This window comes from Gorilla gorilla, chromosome X (genome assembly GCF_029281585.2).
Source record: "Gorilla gorilla gorilla isolate KB3781 chromosome X, NHGRI_mGorGor1-v2.1_pri, whole genome shotgun sequence".
In the NCBI taxonomy this organism is placed as follows: domain Eukaryota; kingdom Metazoa; phylum Chordata; class Mammalia; order Primates; family Hominidae; genus Gorilla; species Gorilla gorilla.
In genome coordinates this window covers 49,108,427-49,119,624 of record NC_073247.2, presented here as the reverse complement: position 1 = coordinate 49,119,624, position 11,198 = coordinate 49,108,427, and positions in this window count along the sequence as shown.

The following is an 11,198-nucleotide window of genomic DNA, read 5'->3' as shown; positions in this document are numbered from 1 at the left end:
TTTCTGAATCCCTAGCTTTAAAGATACATGAATAATTTTGAAAAGTCCGAACAAAGTCACTTTGAATCCTAAAGAACGAAAAGATTTTTCTGGGTTGACTGTAGAAGGAACTATGTTTATTTAATCTGGAGAAGATACGACTGGTGGGGGATAAGAACAAATTGTCATCGAACTGGGTCTTGAAGACTGCGGCTTCTTGCAAGCATATATTTTAAATAAAGATTCATTCATTTAATTCAATTTATGCCTTTACGTTTCTAATATGGACTCAGTGCTGTACTAGAGATATGGAATATGAAGTTGGGTTGGATGTGACTCTGGTTTTTAATAAATTCACTGTCTGGTAGACAAAATGAAGATCTAGGGTTTTTTTTTCTTACAATATAAATCAATAAAGCATTGCATTCCTGTAATGAACAGAATGCCAAAGAACTGCAGAGGAGAGGGGGGCTAATTAACATAATGTATATTAAAAAAAGTATGTGCAATTGCTTTTAAACTGTAAAGCACTACATAAATGTTCTTATTTTGGGGAACAGTTGTGCTTAGGGAAGGGTGAAGGTGGTGGTCAAGGAAGATTTCAGAGAGAAAGTGACTTTTGACCTGGGGCTTGAATATGGGAAGGCTTTCAACAGGCAGGGGAAGGAGCAAAGGTCAGACAGGCAGTGGGACCAGTGTGGGCAAAGCTTGAAAACTGCTAGGGTACACTAAGAAGTGTCATTCCAGGCCTCTCCAGATGCTTCTGCTCCATTGTTTCTTCCAGTTTTCCAAAGGAAAATCCCAGATCCCATGGAAACTTTTCAATACCACTTACAAAGTCAAGCCAGGAAGCGCAATGACTGTGTAGCACATGCCACTGGTGCTTGGCCCATAACCTATCTGATTCATAAAACATTTCCATGCACCTCAGCCTCATTTCCAATGATCTGCACCTACATCTTTATGAGGGGATTGTCATCAGGCTGTTGGAATCCCCTGTGCTTGGCCCATGAGAGAGGGTTGATCCCTGGGGGCAGAGGAAATAATCAATGACTGCCGGGTGTGGAGTATGGGTAGCCCAGCCTCCCCATCTCTCAGCTGGAATATCTTGGAGGCAGGCAAAAAAAAAAAAAAAAATCAAAAGGCTTGCAAGCTTGTGTTTGGGGCCTGTTGCTCATTGTCTATCAAATTCTAGATGTTTGTTCTAAACATTTTCCACTCTCCCCAAGGCCACCAACTTCTTCCTGCCTTCATTTGTCTGTCTTCACCAACACAGGCATCCACGTGAACTTGCTGACTTTTCATCCTCACAGCCTCAATATCTCTGGATCTTTATCCACCTTCTCCTCACTGATATCAGAGAAGACATGCTCACAAACTACAAATGCAGCACACCTGCTAATGTCTGTTAGCCAAATCTCCTACTCCTAGGCCAGCCCCTTCTTCTGTGTCCATGATCTCATCTACTTCTTCCTCTTTGTGATGCTTGAGCTCTCCCTGGACACTTCCCTGTCAACCTGAGTCATTCTCACTCTGCTGATTTTTTTCTTTTTCTTGAATTGCATATTCACATTTTTTCTATCTTTAAGAACAAATAATACTCCCAAAATATCCCCCCCCCAAATTTCCTTTACCTTCCCTCTATGAAATACTAGTCCATCTCCCTTCCTATCTTCCCCAGGCTTCTAGAAAGCTTAATATACACCTGTTCTCTCTGCTTCAATACCTATTAGCTCTGATAATTCCTTGTAACCTAATTCTATTTCCTCATATCCAATCTCCACCTGGCTTTAAGGGTTTGCCAGCGTCCATCTATGGCATCGATGGGGTTTGCAACCCCTGTGTCCATTGGCATTGCAGGCATCTCTCTACTCTTCTCCGATGTGTTTTTCTCCCTCAACTTTAAGGGGAAGGATTTACTCCTTTAAACATCCATTGTCTACCCTATCTCTGATGGATGCCAATGTGATGCAAATATAAATGAAGCTCATTTTCTCCCTTAAGATGTTTACCCTCAAACACTGACAACATGTTAGTATGTTGGGATAAAAGAATGTGCCTAGGACTCCTGGGATGGTGAATAGGAAGTGGTTAATTGAGCCTGGTGCTTGAAGAAGCTTTGGGGGTGATCCCACAGGCAGTTATAGCCTAAATGGCAATGTAGACAGTCAAGGCATTAACAGAAGTCAAGAAACCAGGAGGGGAAACTCTAGTTTGTGGATGATGAGTTAATATTTGGCTGTGTTTTGGGTAAAATGACAGCTGGACATCCAGGAAGTTGAGCCAGTCGGTCCACTTGGCGAAAGAAAGATTATAGAGGTAGAAGAGATTTGGAAATCAACTGCGGAGGGGGGTGGCTGACACCAGAAGAGTAGGTGAGGTCACCAGAAGATAAGGCTATAGAAAGAGAAGAGAAGAGATCCAAGGGCTGAGCTTTGAGGTGAAGAGAGAAGAGAAGCTAGAATTGCCCAGAAGGAGGATATCTTCCCTCCTTCCACATCCTCCTCGATGCCATCACCCGAGCAACTGTTTTGAAGTGAAGACCTGTTCTGGTCACTTTCCTGCTTAGAGACTCTCAATGGCTTCCATATTGCCTACAAGATAAAACAAACAGCAAAAAAAAAAAAAAAAAAATCTCCTTAGCACAAGACCCTTCAAGGTCTAACACCTGTGTACTTCACCTTGTTTATCAACCCTCCCTGGCAGGGCCTATACCCTAACCCAGTGGTTCTGACCTTGGGCTTGTATCAGAATCACATAGAGGGCTTGTTAACACAGAGATGGCCAGGTCCCCTCCCCCAGTATTTTTTCATTTCCTAGGTCTGAGGCAAAGCCTAAAATTTGCATTTCTCACAAGTTTCTGGAGATGCTGATACTGCTGGGGAGAGCAACACTCTCACCCTTTAAGGATCACTGCTCTAACCATGGCAGGCTTCCCCAGCCAGAACAGAGTTCTCTGCCTCTGTGCCTTTGCTGATGATACTCTATGCCAGTAATATCCACCCTCTCTTCATTGCCAGTGGCAAAGTTCGAGAAAACATCCTAGACAAATTCTCTTCTTTGGTGGCTACGCACACTGATTCCTGTCTCTTGCTAACAGTTATTCGGCACCTCTGATAACGCAGGCAATATGCTAGATTTGAGTTGCCAAGACAATTCAGAAAGCAATAGAAACCCAGCCCTGAGCTCTTGCTGCATGGAGCCCAGTCTTAATATGTTGATATACTGTCTGCCCTGGTCAGGATCTTGGGTGGTCCCAAGGCTTGTGAGGAAGAAAGGAGGGGGAAATCAGCAGCTCTCACCACGAGGCTCTGGAGAAAGAATGATTCAGGCGCTGAATGTTAACAGTATTGCTGCATTTGTCTTTTGTCCCCATCTAGAACACAGATTTCTTAAATGTCAGAGTAGAACTCTTTGTGTTATGTGCTGCTTACGATTGCCTTGTACATAAAAGCCGCTTATTTTTGAATGAATGAAATGAACAGCGGTGTGTCCAATTTGTTATTTGCTTCTAAGTTTATTTAAAGAGGCCATGCCAGATGACATCTGCACCATATACATTTGTCACATTTATGTTAACATGCAGCTTTTGAAAGTACATTTCATACTATCTCTATTATCTTCTGTTATCCTCCCTTTTTTATCTGATCAATTAGATGGTGCTTTTGACCAGATGGTCATTAGGCAAGAAGACATATATTTACCTACTTGAGAGAGCCTGAAAGACTTGGACAATTCAAAATAGGGCATTTCTAAACAATGATTTTTTTAAAGTAAGTTGTTAGCTTCACATAGAACTTTGTTTTCCTAAAATAAATTTAGAAATGAAAAAGAAAAAAAAAACCCAGTAGATTTGGATTTTTTTGGAAGACTTACACCAGGCTTTTTCAGATCACAACACAGTAACGTAGCACCACTTTGCCATCTAGTGTTGTGGGTCAGTATTACCTGCGGTGGCACCAATAAGCAGTTTTCTTCAGACTTTATTAAAGCGCACAAAGATGCCTACAGGAGTTAAATATATCTTAGAATGCCATGGATCCTATTTCGAAAAAGTCAGTCTTCTTTTCCATTCTTCCCTTCTCAAAGTCTTTGGAAAACAACCAAGCTGAACTGAATTCAGAGCATATTGCAATTTTTGCTCTTAGAAATCCCCCACATGCATCTGCTGGGTGATATCCTTAAACATGGGAGAGGATGGTGGAAGAGGACAGAGCAGCTGCAAGTAGGTCTAAGTTGCTCAGCTGCAGCTGACATGAGAGCTGAGCATGGCCTTCAAAGTGGACCCTGGTTGATGAGGAAGCCCAGTGTGAAGATTACACAGGTAGTATCCGGAGCATTCTGCCAGTGTTCAAATCCTTGTTCTGCCATAGTACTAGCTGTGGGAACTTGGGCAAGTCATTTAGGCTCTCTGTACTTTAATTCCCTCACTTGCAAAATGGGGATGTTCTCCATTTGTATGGCTGTTAGTATTAAATGAGTTCCTATGTATTAAGCCTACGTGCTGTATGTTGACTGTACAATCTTTGTTAGAATGGCTGGTCTATAACTTACTACTTGTGTAATTTTAAGCAATTTTCTTAACATCTTTGAGCCTCAGTTTCCTTATTTGTGGAGACAGATTTATTTTTATTATAAGCAGTAGCATACCTAGCATATTTGACATCCAGAGTAGATTATTTTTACACTCCCTTCCTCATATAACAAAATCATTTTCAGTAACATTCATGAAATGAAAGTAATAATTGTAACAGTCCCAAAGAAACACAGATAGTGAAAATATTTTTTATTAAATTTTCACACCAGGAAAAAAGCAAAACAAAAACAAATGTTACAGTACCAAAAAGGAAAAATAAACTGAATTAATATTTTTATTTATAGTAATGTATTTTAAGGAGTGGGAACCCACATGAAGAAACATGTCCAATTCATTGAACACCACAAGATTCCGCGAGTGATGTGCACACCAAATGACAGATTGAAGCATCTCAAGTTCTTTTTTTTTCAGCCACGGTCCTCTCATTGTGATTTCAAAGCTACCGTTTAAATGTAGGAATATGTAAGTACCACAGCAAATGGAGAGGCAAATTGCATCTGAAGTGAGTTCAAGTGATTCTGAACCAACATGAACTTACTCTAGAATCAAATGGATTGTAGCTGAGTCCACGTAGGTCAGCAGCCTGCTGTATGAGTGGGGGTTCTCGCATTATTGTCCATGCAGAAAACACTTCATTAAAAGGGTAAGTCATGAAAATATGCCAATTTGAAACTTACATATGTTCTTTAAAACTCAGCGGCAACCTCTGCAATTGTAGAACTTGATCCAAAAAGATATTTTGGAGGTGAAGGAGGAGTATTTTATCATTGACGTTGTTTAGAATTGCTTAGACATGCTAACAAGAGAAAAGAGACCAATTTGTGGTTGGTTTTAGTGTTGTTTGTAATTTCTTCACAGAAAAATGTGTCCTCTTCTTGCCTGTACCCTGAGCCAGCTGTGCCCATTGCCTTGCCTTTAGTACCCATTGTTTCTAAGAGTTAAGTGAGAAAAGCAGCCAAGACAATGCATTCAATATTGAATACTTAACATCTTCAATATATTCTTCTTTCATGAGTTATTTCATCATCCCTCACCTCTTACCCACTCAAAGCCTGCTCTCCATCCCTTCATTCATACATACGTATGACTAAATGATTTTGAGCCTTCAGGTGACCAATGAGTGACAAGCTAACTGACAAATCCAGCATCCTATAATGTTTGATAACAAATAATCAACAGATTAGGTCTTCATTCAACACAGGCCTCATCTGGAGTTCTTCTCAAGACATCTCTCACACCAAAAGGTAGAGTCATTCCAAGCTGTCTTAGCATGTGGGTGTGGAGCTATCACTGCAGGGTTTGGTCCATGAGCCTGTCATTCACCTCTACTCTCAGATCTATACCCACCTTTTTGTATCCTCCACTCTGTATCACAAGGCACTCCATTTCCCTGGCTTCCGGGAAGGTTGAGCCAATAGAAAACACAGGCAGAAGACTGGAGGGAGAAAAGAGGGAAGAAGCCAGGTGATCTCCCCACCCTCTCACTGCCTCAGGCAGCATCTCTGCAATAGCTGTGTCTCCTCCACAGAGGCAAATTTCCTGAAAAGTTAATGAAGCTGAACCTCCAGGGCCTCTCACTTGCGCAGACCTCTTCCAATGCCCTGTGTGTATCATTTTTTAACAGCTTTATTGAAATATAATTTACATACCATAAAATTCATCCATTGTAAGTGGATGTGGTTCAATGGTTTTTAGTAAATTTATCGAGTTGCATCACCATCACCACAATCCCGTTTTAGAACATTTCCATCACCCCCAGAAGTTCTCCCGTGTCTGTTTTCAGTCAATTCTGGCTCCCAACCCCAGGCCCCGGGAATCACTAATCTACTTTCTGTCTCTGTGGATTTGCCTATTCTCGACACCTCATGTAAGTGAACGTGGTCTTCTGTGACTGGTTTTCTTCACTGAGCCGGATGTATTTGAGGTTCATCCACATTGTAGCATATACTGATGCTTCATTCCTTTATATTGACGAATAATATTTTATTGTCTGGATAGTCCTCATTTTGTTTAAACATTCACCGGTCGATAGACCTGTGCGTAATTTTGTATCTGTAATTTTCATTATTTTTCTTAAAAAGCGTTCCCCAGATGGTGTAAGTTTCAGGCCCCCAAAACCTGAAGCTGCCTCCACTTCTATGTATCCAGCCCCCTGTGATCCTGGCCTCCTAGTATCCATGCCTTTTGTTCAGGCTGGACCTAATAGCTTTCTTCTAACAATATAGCTGAAGTACTGGGATATCACTTCCAAGATTAGATTACAAAACAACTGTTACTTCCATCTTGCTCTTCCTTTCTCACATGCTCTCTCTCTCTCTCTCTCTCTCTCTTGATTTCACGCTGTAAAGGAAGAAAGCTGTCATACTGTTCTAGTTTAGCCCTGTGGAGAGGGCCACACAACAAGGAACTTATGTCTTCAACCAATAGCCAACAAAGGCTTGAGGCAGGCCAGCATCCATGTGAGTGAGCCTGAAAGCAGACCCTCCCTTAGTTGAACCTTAAGATAACTGCAGCCCCACTGACACCTTGATTACAGCTTCATGAGAGGCCCTAAGCCAGAACCATCAGCTAAGCTACTCCCAGATTCCTTACCCATAGAAACTGTAAGGTAGTAAGTTTGTTGTTTACAGTGGTTAAGTTTGGGGATCATTTGTTTTGCAGCAATAGACAAGTACAATCCCCATCTGGTAGCTCTACTTCCCACAGTCCCAGCACCCACCTGTCAGCCTTCACTACATCTCTGGCTTCTGCCCTATGGCCCTAACTTCTGATCTCTGGTAACACCACTGCCTCCCACGTTGCCCCAGTCCTAAGGGTGGTAGCAACTTCCTGCTGTGGCAAATCTTTGTGTTGCCTTATGGGTCCCTGTTTCACTTCTCACTCTTCTAGGACCTATGCAACAAGCTTCTGGTAGTATCCCCAGTCTGTATGAAATACCTAGAGTGGTTTCTGTATCTAACATAGCAAGGCAAAACATTTCATCTTTGATGACATGTAGCCTCACTTGAGCCTTCACAAGCCTGTTTAGAGAAAGAAAAAAATTAGCGTGGGACTGAGAGTTCTGTAGATCCTTGAATCAGTCTTCGCAAATAAAATAGACTAAGACAGGAAAGCACCAGCTGAGCTACCAGATAGCAAAGCAACAGCTCTGAAAGGTGATGACAGAGTGACTGAGCAGCACTTCTCACCATCCCACTCTGAGGTGAGCATTCTGGAGAAGGGAGAGAAGGTGTGTGAGCAGCCATCCTTGGGATTCCCCTATGCGGAGTCTCACTGAGGCTACAGCAGGCTGAGGAGAGGTCAGTGGGATGTGCAAGGGGAGGATGTGATCATCATGATAGAAGGCAAAGCCCAATCCTCTGGCACTTGGGCAGCTTGACTGGGGGGCTTCATGCTGCTTATGCCGATGGCCTGGCTGCTCTGGGAATGGACTTAAGCCCCCAACGTGAGGAACCAGTTCCCACAGGCTGCTGTTCTCTGCAGACTGGTGCTCCAGGAAAGTCGATGCATCCTTCTCCGCCAGTTGGACAAATAAGCTGCTCTTTTCTAGACCAACTGGGAAAACAGAAAAGAAGCCTTTGGGCTTGATTTCGCATCTTTCAATTCCTACCTTGGTTGGGAGGAAGGGCTGTTTGCTGGGGAAGATGTTTTCCTAGAAAGCTCTTTTTTTTCTTTTTCTTCTTTTGCTCCCAGCCCTCAACACTGTTATTGCCTCTTCTGGGTGGGGGGCCAAGAGTAGGCCGAGCAATAAAGACAGGCCCCTGGCATCTTTTGGCCCCTTAAAGGCTGAGTGTCCTGAACAGTCAGCCATCATTCTTCACTGACACCCTGTAGCCCTCGATTCTCTCTCCACTACTTCTGGCGGCTTCTCCCTTTCTCCTGTGTTATTTCATGGACCAGCACCTTCAGATGCGCCCCCAAGCTCTGACTGAGGAATTGGCAGCTTCTTCTGACACAAGTGAGCTCAGCGGCTCTCCCTACATCGCAGAGGTGACGAATTGCCTTGGAGTCATCATGCCTCTCTCGTCAGTGCAGACACCCAGCTGACAGAGGGACAGACAGAATGTTGGCAATAGGCAAGTCTGATGTCAGAAACCCTATGTGGAGTTTGTGTCTGAGTGCAGTCTGAAAGAGAAAAAGGGCATACAAAGAGGGAAATTAGGAATAAAATGGCTAGGAGGATTATAAGACTGATTTCACTCTTGCTGCAATTGTCAGCTGTTTGGGGAATCTGAGCCCAGGCCTCAGCTAGAGCTGGGGAGAAGTTAAAGAACAATGGCTAATAAGAAAGACAGTTCCCCCTCCTTCTACAGACCACTGCTGCTTTCTCTTGCTGTAATAGATTTCACCAACAATTCAGTATTGACTCTCATCATTTACATCTTCATTAAATATTAATCAGATATCCTGTAATTGTTCATTGCTTTTAAATCTGGGCTGGATTCTTTGAGGCACTGTGCTGGTTTGTTCTGCTCTTGTTTGGGCCTCTGATTTCTTTGGGATGTCATCCTCAAAGATTATTGGGCACCAGGCTCAGGTACAATGCAGGGTACAAGCTCAGAAGCAAGGGAGTCACTCATTGCTCACCAGTGTGTTTGATGGTTATTACTTATGTAATGATGGGGAGTAATGTACATTATGCAGACTCTCAGAACTCTGCTGGTGATACATATCACTTTGTCTTTTAGTCTGTTAGCACATTCATAAATTACAGCAAAGCCTGGGCAGAGCTTACATGGAAAACCACCATTTAAAAAAATCTTTTCTAGTGTCTTTAATTTGGGGACCACAAATCAATTAGGTCACCAGTTATCATAAACTCTAAATGAGTTGAAAAACAAAAACCATCTTCATTTTGTGGATGTGGAATATTTGAGGACAAGCAGTGGTGAATATGGAAATGGACTCAGCGTTTGGTGAGGACCCACTTCTCCAGTGGCGGCTTATTGTTCCACATTTTGTGGGGTACGTTAAGGGCAAACTGATTTTGAGTTTTATTGAGATATTTGAAAATGAGAGCACTCCTTTAGTGTATTGGTTTTAATGTTTTTGGCTGCATGTATCTAAATACCCAGCTAAAATAGTTTCATCATTAATGATACTTCTCATTTTTAATATACCAAGATATCTGGAGGTGGGTGGTGTCAGAGTTGGTTTGGTGGTTCCACACTGGCACCAAGTACCCAGGCTTCTTCCATCTTTCTGCCCTGACCTCCTCAGGGTATTTATGGCTACCTAGGCTTGTCCCTTCATGGTTGCAAAATGGCTGCCATGGGTTTAGGCATTGAATGGAAACACAACAATGCCCAACTGAAGAAAAGAGATGTCTGCACTCGTGAGGGATTTCTTATTGGGGAAGAAGTCTTCCCAGGAGCTCCCCTCCTCAGTTCTCATTGGCCAGAATTGGGTCACATGTCCATGCCTTAGCTGCAAGAGAGCCTGTTAAGTGAGAAGTTGGTATTTTCGATCTCTGGGAAGAGAGGTTCTCTGCCTTCAAGAAAGGAGGAGGAAATAGCCTTTGTGCGTATAACCAGTAGTGTCTGCCACACTTAAATTCAATTTTTATTGTATTCTTAGCACATGTCTAGCACTTTGTTAGGCACTCACAGACATTACACTATTTACCTAATTAAGCTGTAATAAAGTTAGAATGGTCAATGAATTATCTTCTATGGTCTTAGAAGCTAGTTGTTCACCTATTGATCTCTGCAGCCCTAAAGCTGTTCCTTGGCAAATAACAGCCACCCAACTAACTATCCAACTAACTCTAACAACCAAGGGAACTGAAACTCTGTATTGAAAAGAAGGACTGAAAAATGCTATTAACATGGGTTCAAACAGTCTGGATTATTGAGAGTTCAATTTTCTTTGTTTCTAGCAGAGAATTAACCTAAGAATGAGAGTGAATGGGCCACATCTGATACTTAGTGTAAAAGCCACAGGGAAAAGGTCTTAATTCTTCTTTTAAGTTAGGTAGTACCCAAAATGGCTGCAGACACAGACTCACTGCAAGGAATGTCTCAGAATAAAAGGGTTCAAATACTGTGGTGCTCCAGAATATTAGTTTAGGTTGACCCCATCGGCTGGGCTTATTCATTTGAACCCAATGGGAATACATTATCATTCACCTATGTATTGCATTGAAGTTTCTGTCGACAAGTAATCAAGTCTCTCCAGATGTTTCACTTGCCGTAACAAAGCCACTGTCACAAACAATAATGCACAGATGTTCCCTTTGAAAACCAGATTAAAAATGTTTTTGTTAATGTTTTCAAATTATCAAATGAATTGAGAAGGATATGGATGCAAAATTGGTTTCAGGAATATCTATTCGAAACTGGATATTTAAAAAATTAATTAACTATAACCTCTTTGAGTAAGATTAATCAAACTTCAACAAATAACTTAGAAAAATAAACATTGTAGGTTTTGTTGTCAAGCAAGATTCAAGAGGATGGAGATGAGGAAATTTGCTTTTTCACAGAGGAATTTTATTTCTGTTTGTTTCATTTTTTCCTATCTTCTCTTTCCCTTACTGTACTTTATATGGTTTATATTCATTCTTGTGTTACTCTGAGTCTTTGTTTCTGAAATGATTTTTTCCTTGTTTACTGACTGTGTT